Here is an 18,662-nt window from a genome sequence, read left to right as displayed (position 1 = left end):
AGGAATGGGCTGGGGTGTATGCCGCCCGTCCGCATAGGTTCAGGAATGGGCTGGGGTGTATGCCGCCCGTCCGCATAGGTTCAGGAATGGGCTGGGGTGTATGCCGCCCGTCTGCATAGGTTCAGGAATGGGCTGGGGTGTATGCCGCCCGTCTGCATAGCTTCAGGAATGGGCTGGGGTGTATGCCGCCCGTCTGCATAGGTTCAGGAATGGGCTGGGGTGTATGCCGCCCGTCTGCATAGCTTCAGGAATGGGCTGGGGTGTATGCCGCCCGTCTGCATAGGTTCAGGAATGGGCTGGGGTGTATGCCGCCCGTCTGCATAGGTTCAGGAATGGGCTGGGGTGTATGCCGCCCATCTGCATAGCTTCAGGAATGGGCTGGGGTGTATGCCGCCCGTCTGCATAGCTTCAGGAATGGGCTGGGCTGTATGCCGCCCGTCCGCATAGCTTCAGGAATGGGCTGGGGTGTATGCCGAGAAAATGACCTGCTTCAAAGACAGGTAGACAGCGTTCCCCCTGCGTTCAGACTGGCACGCATCTAGTTGGAGAACAAATTCTAAGAGCTCGGGATAAGTCTTAGAAACAACAGCAATCCAGGACAGGGCATCCTTGAGAGGATTACTGAAAACATGGTAATAGACAACCACTCTTTTATGTTTCCGGCCACTGAGTTTCCACAGCCAATGGTTCAAACCTAGCAACACATTCCAACAAAGTCTGATGACCTTGTTGTATTTCAAGGAACTCGAGATCTGAGGCCTGAGCCTCAGAGTTGGTGTCAAAAGCTCTGGTTATGTGAACGACCAATGCTCAAGTTCTGAGCGCTCGCAATGCCTAGTAGGACCGCCTCTTTCCAGTTCATCAGTTTTATTCTATTTGCCTTTGTTCCCATGTTCCCTCCCCATTTGCCCTGTGGGCGCTTATTTCTTGATGCATAAGCACCTTACAAATGCACAATAAATAAATAAAATATAATACAGTATCATTTGCCTCCAGAAGAGGGTTTGCCCAAGGGGCTGTCACTCCTCCCAAATGAGATGGCACAAAATTGGCGCGTGAAGTGGCATACGGAAAGGCAGCCGGTCTACAAAGGAAGTACAGCTTGCACTGATTCAAAAAGGTGTGGAACGTTTTAGGATCCCCTAAAAAACGTCCCGGAGGAGCCAAAGGAAAAGGATGTGCTAGAGTCAATTGAAAACCCTCTAACGAAGCAGCCTGAGCCACTGGACGACTCCCAACAGGAGGAGAAATACCGGAGGGCTGCGAGGAAGGCCCTGCTGCGGAAGCATCCCTAAACTGTCAGGGGGCCAATGGGTGTTGAATGCTCTGGATGGCGTCAAATCATTGATGGAACTGCGCACAAGCTGTAGTCCTGTCCAAGCTGAGGGGCACAATGGCTTGCAGAACTGCAGACAGCGGATCTGCTGAAGCTTTCGCATCACCCAATATAAATGGTGGCTGCTCAAACTGCCAAGATCAGTGAAAGACACAGTACCAGAGGTCACCTGGAAGGCTAAAGGAACTTTGGGCGGATCAGACCTTCCTGACCACCCAGTTGCTCCCAGGAAGACACCCACTGCGATCACAATGGGGTGGTGAAGGAGATAATCCAAAAAAGCAACTCTCGCCAGGAAGCTGCAAGGCACAAAACAAGCAATCAAGAAGGGATCTCCAACTTCAGTACAAGCACAACTCCCATGTCCAAGCCAAATTCACCAAGACAACCGAACCAAGAGGGTAGTCCAAAAGAACCTCCAATTGGAATGTCAAATCCTAGTAAACCAGTTCACCCATGTACAACAAATCCAGAGGAAAACCCAAAAGAAGGTCCAAAGCCATCCAGGCCCAGTTAATTTAGGCACAACAAATCCAATGGACAAATCCCCAAAACGTCCAAAAAACAAATCCAAGTCCAGAAGGAAGAAGGCAATCCAAAAGGTAAGAAGCAGGTCTGGAAAGAACTACTCACAGAGAATGGTGAGGAGCACAGTTTGTTAGGCAGACTGCATTTAAATAGCTCCAGGAAGTGCAGGGGACGGAGACTGAATCGGGTAACACGCAGTGACGTCACCACGTGTTGTGTGGCGACGTCATGTGCACCACTGGGCACCCGCCAGGAACCATAGTGTGCAGCCAGGTGTGGCGGGATTGTCGCCAGGAAAGCTGCCAATGTCTTTGCCTGTTGAGGAACATGCTACCCTGGTTCCGCCGTGTGACGCCAACACCTTTTTCCACAGAAGGCCTTTGATTTAATTCAAGACTTCATCTAATGTGTATAGGACTGTCTGAATGCCATACGTTAGAGATGGGACCATCTTTTTTCGATAAATTGTCTCAAGGGTACAAATGAGAATTTACAGTAATCTCTGTACACCCTTTTCATCTGAGGAAGCGTTGCGTCTGCCTTTGCTCTTATCATAATTTTAATTGCATTGATTGTTGGAGACATATAGACATTGAAATCGAGATTTAAACCTCTCCAATTTCTGGTCACCCCACTGTCATCCTTTTTCTTTATGAACACCTCCAGTTCAGTGTCTGTAGATCTGGGGGCTCTTGCACCCAAAACTTGGATTGGCCATGGCGCTGTGGCCTATGTCTCACCACCTGCCCACTTAATGGCAGTCCCATCAAAACCACGGAATCCACTGTTTTCTGTGGACTTTGGGGCAGTGTTGGGTGCTTGCGTCATTGTTAGAGTGAATCCCACCTGGGCTCTTTTTAACAGCGCAAGGGCTTCAAAGTCACTTCATCTGGTGCTCGCTCAGACACCAAATGTGGTCTGAAGTCACTTCTGGCAGCCATGGCGGCTCTCTGTGGCAGTGGGACCGCCAACATACATGTTGGCTGGTTTGCTGGCTTCATCCCACTGCGGCGCAGTGCTTATGATACATTGCATTGGTATGCCGGCATCCAGGGGTGGCGTTCCATTGAAGCCTTCTGTGGCGATGGGCAGGCAGTCTGTCCACCCCCTCTATAAATCAGGCCCATTGTCTCCATGGGTGCAGGGGCTAGCTGTAGAACAGGTTGCCACAGAGCTAAAGTGAAAAATCCTCACGTCGTCCTCCAACTTTCTGGTTGTGTACTCTTCTTATACCCATCAAGATGCACATTTTATAGCACACACAAGTAGTACATCGGTGCCCCCTTTTTAAAGTGATGGCATTTTGACAGGTGGGAACGCCCCCTGCGTTTGGCATTAATACCACCCTTAGATGGTTGATTCAGCCCCAGTTTTTTTCCCTCAGACTTTTTTGCCGAAAATGTTTTGCAGAAAAAGATCATCAATATTTTTGTTTATTTGGGGGCCCCCCCAATCACCTTCTCCCTTATTATTTATTCTCTTTACACCACCCCACCATATCCCTTGCCCCTCCCCACATTTTTTGATGTTTTTTTCAGCAAAACATTTTCAGCAAAAAATGCAGCGGAAAAAAAAACAGGCGATGAATGAACTATGAGAAACCAGAAGGTGTCTCACCCGCTAGTCCCCAGGGATCTGTCAGCCAGGTGGCCAGGACATGGCCATCGCTTTTGGATCCCGTTCCTCTGGATGGACCAGTGCAGGAGGATCACCTGGTTGAGGGGACTTTGGGGAGTGGGACACCGGATGGTGAGACACGGTATCCCCTTCCCTGTAAGACCTTTACCCCATCCTACCAGGTAGGATATTTAGGAACTCACCCCCCTTTCCTGACACAAACACTTTCTCACAGACAGCTCACTGTGAGAGAAAACGGACTAACACCTGAGCCTTATACCTGACATGTCCAACACAAGGGTCAGGCAATTACTGATTTTTACACACCTGGCTTCCATCACACTTCCCCACACAGATAAAAGGCAGAGCACGAAAGCACACTTTGGCAAGGTAAAACACAGAAGGAAGCAGCAGGTCCAAGATGGCAGTTTAATACAAGGAAAAAGACGGCAAGAGCAGCAAGGGTTGCAGGGAGGGAAGTGCCCGTGACCTTTTTGGAGAAAAACAGCTACTTTTAGGAACCTTCCATAATAAGAAACATGATACGTGGAATTAAAGCTGAAGAAATGTGCATTCTGTGTCGGAGGTCCCCGGGGCTCTCCCGGGTCGATAGCCATGGCGGGGAGGAGCGATTGCCGCCATGATACTGTCCTTGGCTCCTACAACAAAGCAGCGCCAGTAAAGTCAGCACAGCTGGTAAATTGGGGAGACTAATCGCAGACCGTTCTGTGTTAGAACCAAGGTTGCAAGCGGCAATATTGTATGAAGAAATCTGAAGAGAACTGTGTGAAGTGTATGTGCTGAGCGACGCAAATATAACTGAACATCCAAGAAGTGACTGAATGTTTGAATCCAAGATAGATACCATACACAGAGTGCTCCGGCACCACGTGGGCGCTCATTTGAAGGTGTCTGTTAGGTATCCAACTGAAAGGTGGCAAATGCAAATTGTGAATTGTGAAATTGAAGTGGTCCTGCAACGGGTCAAGCTAAACCCTGTGCACATTCGAATGTCTTCGATAGTTTGATGCAAACTGAAATTGGTCCGAGCCCAGCTGAGGGAGACTCATTGTGTAAAGAGGAAGTCTCTGAACCTGGCTGAGAGGCATCTAGGGTGAACCGTGAGTCACCCAAGAAAGAATATTCTCTGAACATTATAAAGGGGGATCCAAAGTAATGAGCATTGTAAAAAGGGATATGAGCCTGGTTGAGCAGGATGCAGGGTGAAGAGTGAATCATCCAAATTGAATACTTGTGAGAGGAAAAGAACTGTGTGTTTTGTTTTTGATTCATCAGGGCCTCTGAATCAAAAGACTTTGATAAGTAAAGAGACATGGGCACAGAAGCCCCTGATGCTGGTAATTAAACTGTATCCCTGTGCCGAAGAAGCCAGAATGTGTGCTTTGCTCGAGTGAACAGCTTTGTCCCGTGCTGAAAATGTGGGGAAGGGAGGCCAAAGGCCTTAACATCCTGACATATCATTCTGTGAACGCTTGTTTCTTTTTCATGAACTCTACCCCACACTATTTATATTTAGCAGTAAGGATTGGCAATAGGTTTATTAGTATAGGCCCTTTTATTTTGACGAGACTCCACTAGGACTGCTTTATTATTATTTGATGGTCATAGCTTGCTCCCATCTTTAGATTTAGGATTAGATAGCCGTTTATCACACCCTTGTTGAAGTTCAATAAACACCTGGCATGATCGTTATGTTTTTTTGATAACATTAAAAGGCGCCTGTATGGGGGAAAGGAAATATCCACTGTTGAACTGTGGTCACTTGTGTCTGTCTTGCTATTGATACCATGCTTTTCTTGCAAAACTTTGTATCCACTTGATATGGTTTGATAATGGTTTGATATAAATTTAATACAAAAATATTAAAGTTGATATCAATTTTATGTTTAGACTCAGACTGGTATCTTTCTGGGGCTACTAGGTGTTTCTTTCAATCTGCAAGAGCTTGAGGCTATTATTCTGTGTCTGTTTAGTTAGTTTGGATCTGGTCCTCTTAAATGGGAACTCTTTGGATGACATCCTGCCTAGTTACACATGGTCCAATGCAGTGGAGTAACTTTGCTGAAAATGTTGGTGGGGGACATGAAATCTGAGGAAAAGGTGCCCCAGCCAAATGTAAGGGGACAGAATGGTGTACGATGAAATTTGGGGGGGACAAACACCCCTGTCCCCCCTAAAATTACACCCATGCTCCAATAGCCTTTACAAATCCACTTTGGACTTTGTATTTGTGTCCCCTAATTTTTTTATTTCATTGATAGTTTTAGCGTTGATTCTGATACGGTTAGTGATCATTCGCTCCTTAGGGCATGCTTTGGTGGCATCAGTATTTTGTATTTTTGTATTTTATTGTAGCTTATAAAGCACTTTTATACAAAGGGCTACACAGAGTATTTAAACAACTGTACAATAAATATGAAAAGATGAGGGAGGTTCAAATATCAATTCTGAAACCAGACAGTCATGGACAGCGGAGAAGATGATTTTTTAAAGAGACCTTAAAAAGAGAAAACACAGTAATAGATCGAAGAGGAAGAGTGTTCCAGTGGAGAGGAGTGAGAAGCTGGAAAGAGAGAAAGCGAGTCTGAGCACAGGGTGGATGAGGAACCGACAACTTTAATAGACACGGAGAACGAAGAGAATGAGAGGGGGTGTAAAAGGACAGGAGAGCACCAAGATAATTGGGGTTTAACCCATAGTGAGATTTAAAGACTAGACAAAGAACATTTAATTTAAGTTGACAGTGAAAGGTAACCAACCAAGAGAGGCAAGTGATGCTGAAATAGAATCCCGATAGGAGAGAAGACAAAGTAAACAGACAGAGGAATGATACATGGATTTCAAAGGAACCAGACAAGATGAAGGGAGGCTGAAAAGCGTGGCAGAACAATTGAAAAGTCGAGAAAGAATAAGAAGGAAAATAAGCAGTTTGGTTGCATAAAAGGTGAGGAAGGAGCGAACCTTACGGATAGTATATAAATGAAAACTGTAAGACCGGGATGTAAGGGATTTATGATGGATAAAAGAAAGATTAGAATCCAAATAAAGACCAAGATTTCATGCAGTGGGGGGAAATGGAAAGGATAGAGGATGGAAAAGAAATAGATGGAGGCAGTGAAAAGGAATTGGCAAGAAAAAATAAAACCTCGGTTTTCCCAGCATTCAAGGTAAGAAAGCGCAGTGACATCCTAGATTTAATAGCGGAGAGACAGGAAGAGAGAGTGTGTCGAATTTCAGGTGTAAAGGAAGAGAAAGATTGGAAAAGATGAGTCTCATCAGCGTAAAAGTGTTGAGAAAATCCATAGGAGGTACTCACAGGAGCAAGTCATGAAGTGTAAAGTGATCTTCCTGATCAGATTTCGGATGCCATTTATATAAATCCTCGGAAGCACGCTGTAATTTGGGGATCCAAGTATGCCTTTTAGTTTAATGCTAGGATTGATCAGGACTTGTTGGGGGGGACTCTTTGTAGACATGTGTCCCCGTTTGTTTTCTCGCCCACTTGCAGGATACGCTTGTGGTGCTAATTCTGTCTTCGACTCTTAGAAGGGACAGCAGCCTCTCAGTATTATCACATAGGTTTAATGCAAGGTACATGATAGAAACAAAAAGCTGAGAGGGGATATTAGGAAAACCATAAAATTAGGTTCTAATGTGGTTCCAACTATAGCTAAGCTTAAGCAAACCTATAGGAATTGGGTAAAGGGTCATCGTGCCTTGCTACTGCAGAACAATGCAGACAATATGCTTTATGGCCCTTTCCTCTCAAGAGACGGCTCATTTTTGGAGATGAATATGAGGTGGGAGGGGTGGGCAACTAACGTTGCAACCTCAGCCTATTCTAGGCAAGGTGTGGGAGAACTATTTTAGTAATATGAATGCTGTTGTAAGCCGTACAGAGGTTTGTGCGTTTGAGAATCGGGGTTGACTTTGGGTGTGGAGGCTTAGGACTTTTTGGATATTGACCCAGTAGGAATCCATGCGGCTATTAGAGGGCTAAGTCTTCAAATGCCCCTGGTCCCGATGTTCTATCAAATTTAACACTAAAATCAGTGCCTCTTCTATGGGCTATATCAGTTGTTTTGCGGTGTGGTCGGGCGGACTATGTTCCCAGATACTTGGAGAGAGGCGATTGTGGTAGTAATCTACAAAAAGGGTGATAGGGCTAAACGGGGAACTCTCACCCTATCACCCTTTTGGATGCTTCCTACAAGATCTTTTCCAGGTTTCTGTTGCGTGCACTGGAAAGATCGGCTACCTATGCTAACAAGTTGGATTTTAATCAATCTGGCTTTCTAAAGGGAACAAGCACAGCTCTGAATTGCTTGGTGTTACAGATTTTGAAGAACCAGGTGCTTCAATCAAAGTGCACAATTAATCTCTCCTTTCCCGATATTTCCAAGGCATTTTATTGTGTGGATCAAAACAGGTTTTGGGGGATGCTCTGGATATGGGGTGTCCTGAGGCCTTTGTTCAGATGTTGGAACTCCCGCATGAAGACAGTAGAATCAAGGTCAGGTTGGATAAAAAGGGTATGTATTCAGGGTAGATCTCTGTGGATTGTGGTTTGCATCAGGGATGTGTACTAGCCCTTTTTCTTTTTAACTTATACATCCTGGGAATCAGGGCAGCATTGGGGGGTCCAGGATTTAATCCCCCGAGGTTGGGACATGTGAAAATGCATTACATCTTGTATGCCGATGATCTTGTTTTACTTGACCACACTGCAGTAGGACTACAGAAGTCTCTGGTGCGGGCACGGGACTTCTTTAGGGACCTTGGGCTGGACATCAGTGTCATTAAATCCAAGGTTTTGATTCTTACCGCAGAAAGATCTTGTCGGGTAGGTCTAATTTTGGATGGTATATTGATAGTAAGAAGCTGCAGAATATCGGAAGTCACTGACTTGAAATATCTTGGCGATGTCTTGCTACAGGTTTTGGCCTCTTACCTGAGCAGTGCAGGAACCTCCCGACATCCTCCTTTTTGTCCCCACGACTGAAGCACAGGAACAGCGAGATCTGCTCGAATTGCCAGGAACAACTGCCTCAGCTTGAGCTTTCTTAATTTAAAAGGTACTGTGCAAACGCAGTCCGGAAATCTTTTCGGCCATCGAGAAAGTGCATGAAACTTTCATCAACTACGAAGGCTTGTCCTTCCCTTAACATTCGTCAAACCTTTCGCCTAGCCAAATCCTTTAAAAATCTGTGGCAAAAACGTAACCGTTACATACCAGAACTGTGCTATCTTATACAAAAGACTCTGAACCATTGACTTTGGCCCAGGCCTATTGAGAAGTCTTGCTGGTTGTATTTAAATGAAACCCTTTGCCCTGCCTATGAATGTATTTGGGCTGTCTTTTCTTATAACCTTGTCTTTTCCCTCCCTTTCTAAGTATCTAAAGTGCCATTTTGCTCACACTTCATTTTTGAGCTAAACTTGTTTAGTTACTTACCGGTTGGATTTTTGTGGTGTATTAGTGTGTGATATTGAGCTGCTTGTGCCAGTGTAATGTTTTTTTTATAAATGATTGAGTAAATAAATATATATTCTTTTACCAAGAAACCTTGAGTAAGTGTTTGCTTGAATCACTGTATTAGTTTGTCCTTTGTTTAACTTGTTCTGCTGCTCATTTAAACTCTTGTGATAAGTCTGGCTGCTCAGCCATTGCTACCACTTTACTGTGTAGTACAGGCTTGTACCAAAGGTGAAATTGTGCTTACACTTGTAGTCCTAATTGTCTGTAGTGTTCCCAAAGGGTACTGCGGGTGATTCTGCCTAACACCTGCTTGCAAAGCTTTCGACAGGCTTGTTACAGGGAGGGACAGCATTCTATGTGTAAAGGAAAGCTCAGGTCTAGGTCTTAGCTCTACATGCAAAGCTTCATGCAAGGTGTCTGTGTTTTAGAGGGCAGCAAGCATCTAAACCTCTGTAAATATTAATTTTAAAACATTGTGACAAGTCGTGCGGCTCATGTATTTCTTCGAATGCTGAGGCTTGACTGTAACTGTGCACACTTTGCTCAGCACAAGATATTTGAGTCAGTATGAAGTGGCACAAGCACATGTTTGTACAGGCCTTTTTCTTTTGTTTTTGTGGAAAAGCTGCAAACAATCAATTTTGACGTACACAACCGAACGGGGGTGTTATTTTAAACAGTGTTGCGTATGCATTCAGGGCTGGCCATGTATGAACACACCTTAGAAGAAAAAATACATTGGCAAAGTCAATAGTCGTGTCCTTTATATAGGTATAGTGATGTTAGAGTTTGAGGATTCGAGAATGTTGATTTAAACTATGTTACAAATGTATTCAGAGTTGGTCATGTATGAACACACTTTATAAGAAAAAAGACATTGTCCTCCTTACGAGATTGACCTTCCCATTCCCATTGAGTCCAATGGGACTCAATGGGAATGGGGAGTAATAATTAGCGGCACCCAGCAATGAGAAATTACCGGGTCCGCTGAGGCTGGAATGCCCCGGTAATGGCCCATTGCTGGTTGCCGGTAAATTCATGACTCCAGCGCCAGACGTGCCGGTATTTAGCAGCACGGCTACTGCCAGGGTCATAATGAGGCCCATTGACAAAGCTGATCGCTCTGGCCTTTATATAGGTGTAGTGAAGCAGAAATGTATTTTGAAGTAATTTAATTTAGTGTTTGTGAAGAATAGTTTGCCATATGGGAGCGATCTGAATTTAAATACATGTCATGCAGAAAATAAATTTTGAGAAGGGCTGTGTGGCCCAGTTGTCTCATGTGTCCGGTGTTTTATATTAGGGCACAATTTATAAAATGGGGCCATAGCTGTTTTAATGGTCCAGCTGTCCCATGTGCGATCGTGTTGTCCGATGTGTGGCACTGTGTCCGATCTGATGTTGTTTTTTTAATTGTATCATGATTTAAAAAAATATATTTGCAATTTTTATAAAATATTGACACTTTTGCCAATGTGTCACAGATCACACTGGTGGTTGAAATTATTAAAGGCAGCCAAGATTCAGTGTGTTATATTTGGGTTCAAGGTGTAAATATTAATGTTAAATGTTGAGATATACTGATTGTATATTTTTCATGTTTTTTGTAGAAATCGCTTTCAACAACTGGATGATGTGGCACGTTGCTCATGGAAAACCAGCTTGCAAGGATGGATGTTTTGAGGACCCAAGAATGGTGTTTGGGGACCCGGCAAATCATCACGGGCATTGCGCTGTTCCAGCATTGTGTGCGACATGTAGCCGCTGATGCTATAGATCTAGGATGTAGCGTGGATTGTGCAATCTTACAAACACGAAGGCCTGGGGGGGTGGCTCTAGGGCTGTCCATGGATGTGTCTGATGGATTTGTGGAGTGTGCCATTTGCTGGTTCTCAGGGGGCTTCAAGCCACATAAGGCAGGGGATGACACCGCCAACGGCGAATGGCTTTTGGGCTGGTTTAATGGTTTAATGAGCCCCAGCAACAAGGGTTATGGAAACGTCTTGAGAGAAAAGCAGGGTTTTTGGATGCCCTCGCTATCTGGAAGCACAAGGCATATAGGGGTTGGTGGCGCCCATTGCTTCATCATCACCAAGGGTTGTATACCAGAGGAGCTGCTGCTGCCAAGATATCAATCACAGAGTTTTGACAACCGGGACTACAGAATTTCAAGCATTGTTCTGATTCATCTTGCTTGTTGATCGTAAGGGCCGGAGGAATGTCTAATGGGTCCCTACTATTGATGTTGTTCTTTTTCTGATTTTTAAGGGGCCTGAGGAATGTCTGGGGGGGTCCCGAAGCATGGAGTTGTTCTTTTATTGATTTATCAAGGGGACAGAGGAATGGCTGACAAACGGCAAGCCCAATGTTTTTTGTTACAGGTGAGATGGGATGGGATGCTATATGTTGAATGATTTATCCTGACTTTTAAAGGCATGCTGTGTGTGCTATATACTGCATGGGTTTTCAAAGGTATATTGTATCATCATTTTTATTTACAGCTTTTAGCTATGTAGAGGAGGCAGCGCATTTAATTTGTAAGTGTTTACGTTGCACTTAAATGGCAAATAGAAATGAGCAGATACAGTCATTTTTGTTTTAGCAACTTCTAGGAGATTGAAAGGCTAACCACTGTAAGGAAGGCATGCTATCAAAGACTGAATACAGACACAAGTGATCCCAGTTCAAAGGTGTTTATTGAACTTCAATGGGTTGGTTGAACTCCTATCTAATCCTACATTTGAGGATGGGAGCAAGCGACGACCATCAAATGATAATACAGTCCTAGAGGAGTCTCTGTGAAAATAAAAGGGCCTATACTAATAACCCTATTGCCAATCTTCACTTCTACATACAAAGTGTGAGGGATAACAATGTAGGCAAAATACAAGTGTTCATGAAATAATATGCCAGGATAGTTGATCAGTTGGCTTCCCTTCACCACATTTTCAGCATGGGGCAAGGTGGCACGTTTGAGCTTCACACACACTCTGGCTTCTGGGACACGAGGAAACAGTTCAAAGGATAGGGATCAACACCTTCTGCCAAAGTCTCTCTCCCAATGACAGTCTCTTATTGCAGAGGGCCTGACGTAACAAACTAAACAACAAAATTCCTTTCTTATCAGGATTTTCACATTCATAGGTTTGCAATTGGTCTCCTTCGTTCGGGCTCAGACCACGGATCCCCATGGTACGGGCTCAGATCCCTTTAGCACAATGTTCACGATTGGTCTCCCTCATTCGGGATCAAACCACGGATCACCCTTGTTCGGGCTCAGACCACTTTGTATAAAAAACCAAAGACTTTTGATTGTGCAAAGGGTTTTGCTTGAACTGTCGCAGACCCACTTCGATTCACTCCATTTCTTATTCTTTAACTTTTACTTAAGTTTCTGCCACTTCTTGGCTGAATATCTTACAGAGACCTTCAATTGAGCACACTCGTGGTGCCGGACCACTCTGTCACAAATATTGCATCTTCTTTTCTACAGTTCTAACATCCACCAGCCATTAGGCTGTCCTCGCGTCTTTCATCACACGCGTTCAGCAATCTTTATCCTTGCTCTTTTTATACAATGTTGCTGCTTGCAACCTTGACTTCAACACAGACCGGTCTTGCATCAGTTTCCCCAACTCACCGGCTGTGTTGATCTTTGATCTTGGAACCAAGGACGATGCCACAGTGGCTGCTGCTTCTCTCCGACACGATCAGCCATGCAGGAGGGCCAGATATCTCTGACACACAATACAGCATTCTTCAATCTGGTTTCTTGGCCAGATGCTTTTTGATCCAAAGGTGTCTAGAAAGTAACGGCTTACCGCCGGAAAGGTCAGCGGTATCTCCCTCCTTGTGCACCCAACTTGGTTTGCCATTTTTCTTCCCTCATTCAGCTGCCATCCCAAAACTGCTGTTCCTTCATGTGCTTTGCCTCCAGAGTGTGCTCTCATGCTCTGCCTTTTGTCCATGTGGGAAAGTTTAATGGAAGTCAGGTGTGAATGGTTACCACTAATTGCCTGACCTTGCCTGACCATAGTAATGGAACATGTCAGGTACAATGCTCGGGTGCGACTCTGTTTTTCCCAAAGGCGATGGCTGTGCCCTGGCCACCTGAGAAAGAGATCCCCGGGGACTAGCGGGTGAGACACCTTCTGGTTTCTCACACCACCCACTGTCATTTAACCTCACCCGAGAAGCTCACACTTAGATATCTGTACATGTTTTGTTAATACTCAAGTATTTGTCATTATGGATACCAGGCTAGAACACCCCTTCGCGTGTGTGCTCACTAGACCTTCTAGCTGCAGCAAGAATTATTTTGTCAAAATACATTTAGAAAATGCCCACACTTTGAGATCACATGTACCTGATAATATTATTTGTTTTTCCTGTTGCTATCAACCCCTTTATAACACCTTGCAACAGCAGTTTAAACAACTGTGGTTTGTAGATAGTATGCCCGAGAGTCTCAACCACGATCGCTTATTGCCACGAGCATGGTGAAAATGATCATCGTGGATGATTTGATAATCGAAGGGGGTCAGAATGCTAAACTAGAAAAAGCCTTTAGTCAATATTCCCATCACTGCAATCTGAGCATTTGCTATATCATGCAAAACATATTTAACAACGGCAAGAGCAAATGACCTGTAACACTAACCACTAATTATATAGTGTAATTTAAAACCCCCCGAGATAAGCAACAATTAGCCATGATAACCCATCAAAGGTAGTGTTAGGGAGAATTCTCTGTTTAGGCTGAATTTCCTAACCTAGTGAGTCCCCCAGCAGCTTTGCTGGATTTCTGGAGTTTGTTTTTTTCTCCTGCCAAGAGTGAGACTCTTTTCCTCCCACTCTTGGACATGATCTATGGTGTTCCTTTGACTGTTAATGTGTTTTATGGGCTATGGGGTCCTTTACTCCATAGGGTCTCATGTGTTTTTACTATGTGTGTTACACAGCACCCTCCGTGCTGTGACAAAGGGGTGTCATAGTCACACCCCACCATAGACTCCATACCCTGGGACTGACTACTGTCTCCCAGGGCATGTAAAGTCACCATTGGCTTTACTAGTCCCAAATTATGAACAGAAACCAGTACAAACCATCATATTGTGGACGTACTGGTCGGGGCAATTCGATTGCCCTGGGGTCTGTTAGTCAAGGGGGCACGTCTCCGTCCCCCCTGATCGAGTTTTGACTGGTGGCAGTGGATACTACTTTTTATATTCGACCGCGAATATATCCCTATGGGATTTTCCCATTGTTCGAGGCTACCAACTTTAATTATTTAATTCTCATAGCCTCGAACATACCGCCAGTTTATTTATTTAATATTAATTCGCCGGTTGGTATTTTTTGCCAGGACTAAAATGGCGTTTGTGTTCTCATCTGTGACTCCAACCCAAGTCGAGCCCTTTGTTCCACTTTTGGCGGGCTTCTCCACAGAAGCCTCCAAATGTGGTGCCACTCTGTCTGGGTACCACAGGGGGTGTGGGAGGGGGTTTAGGCACCCTGGACGGAGTTACCTTGGTAACTCAAGTCGCACTCTTGTGTGATTGGCCCAAGTGGTGAGCCGGCCGGCTCACCACTTAGCATGTTTGATTGACAGCTAGGCTGAGTGAATGGGGGTGTGCAGCATAAAAGCAGGGCTTTGGGGACTGGAACTTCAGAAGTCGCCACAGGACCTGAGAATCCGATGAGGGAGAAACTGAGCCGACCTGCTACGACGACACCACCGGTGGAGCCCTGCGGAACCGACTCACCACTTCCCGACGACAGAGAAGATCTCCCTGCTGGAGAGTCTTCTTCCCCTGACTGGTGGGCACAACCAGTTTACCTTCTTTTCCTCGCATTCCAGGATGTCTTGTGGTCGAATTGCCCGTGCCAAGCACCCCGGCAACCGGATAGCCACTTACCACTGGACCGCGAACTAAAGGACCGCTCCTTTTAACTGAGAACTCCGCGGCTGGTTTCTTCCCTGGCAGTGCAACGGACTCCTGTCTTCCTCCCCGACGAGATCCTCTCTTCCCCCGGACAAAGCACCGACTTGCATCCGCTGCCAGGAACAACTGCCCCCGCTGGAGTATTCTCACCACTTTAAGGTACCGTGTCCGCCAGGCCTCCCTTTCTAAAGATTGCTACAAGGTAATAATAATCCCTTAACCTTCTGGACTGGGATGGCCACCTTGACCATTTAACTGGTCCCTTTCTTTTGGTCCAACTCTTTCTGAACCTTTTCGAGACTTTTGTGCACTTTTCAACCGTGTGACCTTGGACACATTTCGTTCTGATCCTCTTAAAGTGGATCCGGCCTTCTGAACTCTAACTTCACGGTTTGACACTGCCTTCCTCTCTTGCTGTGTTCTTGTGAAAGTGTTGGGATCTGTTTCAATTTATACTCTGCTTTTCTCTCCCTTTTAAAAAGAATTATTGGAGTGCCATCTGCGTTAAGCGCTCACCGCTGTCTGAAAATAAGTGGGCTTTACTTAAGACTTGTCTCATATTCTTTTAAGGGAGTGTATATCTTTTAGTGACCGTGCTTTTGAACTGCTTAATATTAGTGCCTCTGTGTTTTATTAGAAGTGGTTTTAAATAAATAATTATATCTCTTTTACACCAAGCTCTGGTCAGTGTTTGCTTGTTCTACTGTGTTCTTTTGAGCTATTGTGAATACTCTGTATACTGCCTAACTCTTATTGAGGGAAGTCTGACTGCTCAGCCACAGCTACCAAGTCAATCTGTGTGGTACAGACTGCTACCAAGTGGGTTTACTGTCAAACACCTGTAGTCTTAAATCTTTTGCAGTGGTCCCAGAGGGAACTGCACAGGTTTCTGCCTAACAGGTATCCATCCAAAACGCATTTTTTCATGGAGGCTTTTGAAGATGCGACCAGTAAGCCTTACGGATATCTCCTGGTTGATTTAAAAACAACCACTCTAGAGGATTATAGATTGCGCACCAATCTATTTTTGCCGGGATTACCTGCAGTTTTAATACCGAAAAAGACATAAAAATTAAATCATTAAGTGCAACATCACGTCAGTAGCCGGTCGCGCTTTTACCATGTCAACACAAAGAAACATTGCACTGTTGAAAATGCTTGTATATGCCACCCCTCAACAACGCAAGGCCATTCTAGATGCGACCTTCGACGATTTGGTGGCCGTGATTACAGAGATAGCTCAGTACACTTTAAAGTGACACGTCCCCCTAACACACTGTCAGATAAGTGTGTTGAAAAAGAAAAAGAATGTCATCAAGAAACTGAGCAATAAACAAATCTTGCTAAGGGCTAAAAGAGTAAAGGTCTCACAGACCGGCAGGTTCATAGGATCGCTCATAGGCATAGCCCTAGCGCTAATAACCAGCTTACTTGGGGGACAATAATGGAACACACCCATAAAATGTAGTTGGTGCGCAAGCATTAGTTGGAAAGCCTGACGACTCCCACACCCACGCCGGATTAGGATATACGAAAAGTTATCATGCGTCTCGACTCTGAAATGAAGGATGTTTTAAATAGATCTGATTTAGCGGCGCATGATAAAGCTGCATTATATTCAAATATTCTGCATAAATACCTAAACCACGCCCAACATGGCGATGCAGTGAAAAACAAACTAAGTTTATAAATGCTGCCTGAAGAGTCTAGCGGTGTGAAGGCTCCACCAGCAACAGATCCGGTTGTGGCCGATGTTGTGAACACTCTCATCCAGTACTATAAACCTAACACAGAACTATTGCTACATAAAATTAAACGTGCAAAGCATGTGGCCGCGTGGACCGAAAGGGGAGAGTTTATTTATAAAGGCAGGGTTTTAAGCTGTTCGAACCTGCATGATCTACAACAGAGTGTTACAAACCAACACCCCACTGCTATAATAAATGCCCCCATCGGCTGGAGCAAGTTTAGGCCATCAGTTGCCGAGTTTAATATTCCAAATCTGGTTGTGGGTAATGTCTCCCAATGACACATTCTGAAGGAGCTAAAAACTGGGGTTCTTTAAAGTAGGCATGGCATGACAAGTATGACACTGACACAATGGGTACAATTTGAAAAACCTTTATTGAAATTGTTGGGGTTGGAGAAACTCCTATGTTGCCCTATAACTAAGATGGGAGAAGTCACGACCACCAAATAATAAATAATGCAGTTCTAGTGGGGTCTGTCAAATCAAAATGGCCTATACTAACAAAACCTAATGCCTGCCCGATCTTTTGGACAAAAAATTGTAAAAGGGAGAAATGTATGCGAAAAGGAAAAAATTGGTGTTTAAATTAATAAATGTGGCTGAACCAGCTCTCCTCCCCACATTAGACCTCACGCAGTAAGGGTTTCCCTGTAGGCAGGATGACACACTCTGGCTCGGCTCCTGAAACAATAAACCGTTCCAAAACGTGGATCGAGGCCCAGCTGGCCCTCCTTAAGTCTCTTGTATTGAGTTCCCAAAATCATGTTTCAACCAAAAGTTCACAAAGGTCCCCCTCTGTCGGGCTCAGACCTTTCACCATGCAGTTTTCGTAGGTCCCCCTCTGCCGGACTCAGACCTCTCACGATAATGTTCAAAACAAACTTGCAAGGGGGCTCCCTTCCCCAAGCTTATTTCACTTCGGGTCTCCCTCTGTCAGGCTCGGACCACTTTTGGAAGTCAAAGACTTTCAAATGTGCATGGCTTTCTTTGCAGACCACTGCAAGACTACTTTGACTCAATGTTTACAGTTCAACCTTCACTTTCCCCTTCTCTAGGAGTTAAACTTCTTTATTTCACTTTTGGAGTTCATACGCTTTATCAATTCAAACAATTTACTTTTCACGGAGACTTTCGAGTGGGCTACTTTCTTTCGCCAGACCACTCCGTTACTTAGTATTGCTATTTTTGCAGCTGTCTTTTACTTCAAAGTTCATTCACAGGACTGCCTTTCCTTGTGTTTAATTTACATGTGTTGAGCTTTCATTTGCGATACACTGTTCCTACTTCAAACTTTAACACGCATTGGTCTTTCAGGTCACTTGCCAACTCACCGGCTGTGTGTCTCTTCTTGATTTTGCAATTCCCACTTCACAAGTCAAGGTTAGTACCACAGGTTTGGCCTTGCCTCCCCAACTCTGTCGTTCACCCTGGCATCCTTGAAACACAATGCAATCTTGTTACAGACTTGATGGTCGTGCAGAGTAAGGATACCTCCGTCCCCAAGTACCGCACAGGCAACACCAGAAATACTGCCTGTGTGGTCTTTGAGGCCACAGGTGAAGTGGTTCGTAGGCCTGGATTCGGGAACAGCCGGAAAAGGACCCCTCGAACGCTGTAAGGCAATGGGTTATAGGATAAGCACAGAGCAGTTGGCAAGAGTAGAACCACAGGGAAATGATCCTAAATGGCTTACCTAATGTGTTGGTAATAGATGTTTCAATATCAGCAGAGGGGCGTTGGGGGTTCCCCAAGTGGTGGATATGCAGACAGGCAAACGCCCAGCGTGAAGGCCAGAGGCCAAGAATCCAAGGCAAGAAACAATATCCGTAAGGCAGATCAGGGACAGTCCAAGGGTCAGGTAGCGAGAAAACAGTTCCAAAACGAGGTAACAAGAGGCAAAGGCACTAGGAATCCAATGAGCAAAGGTAGTCCGGCAACTGGTGATCCAATGTCAATTCTTGGGCAAGGCAAAGGCAATCCGTGGTA

The sequence above is a fragment of the Ambystoma mexicanum genome, chromosome 9 (genome assembly GCF_040938575.1).
Source record: "Ambystoma mexicanum isolate Mex_15411 chromosome 9, UKY_AmexF1_1, whole genome shotgun sequence".
In the NCBI taxonomy this organism is placed as follows: domain Eukaryota; kingdom Metazoa; phylum Chordata; class Amphibia; order Caudata; family Ambystomatidae; genus Ambystoma; species Ambystoma mexicanum.
This window is presented reverse-complemented; position numbering follows the sequence as displayed.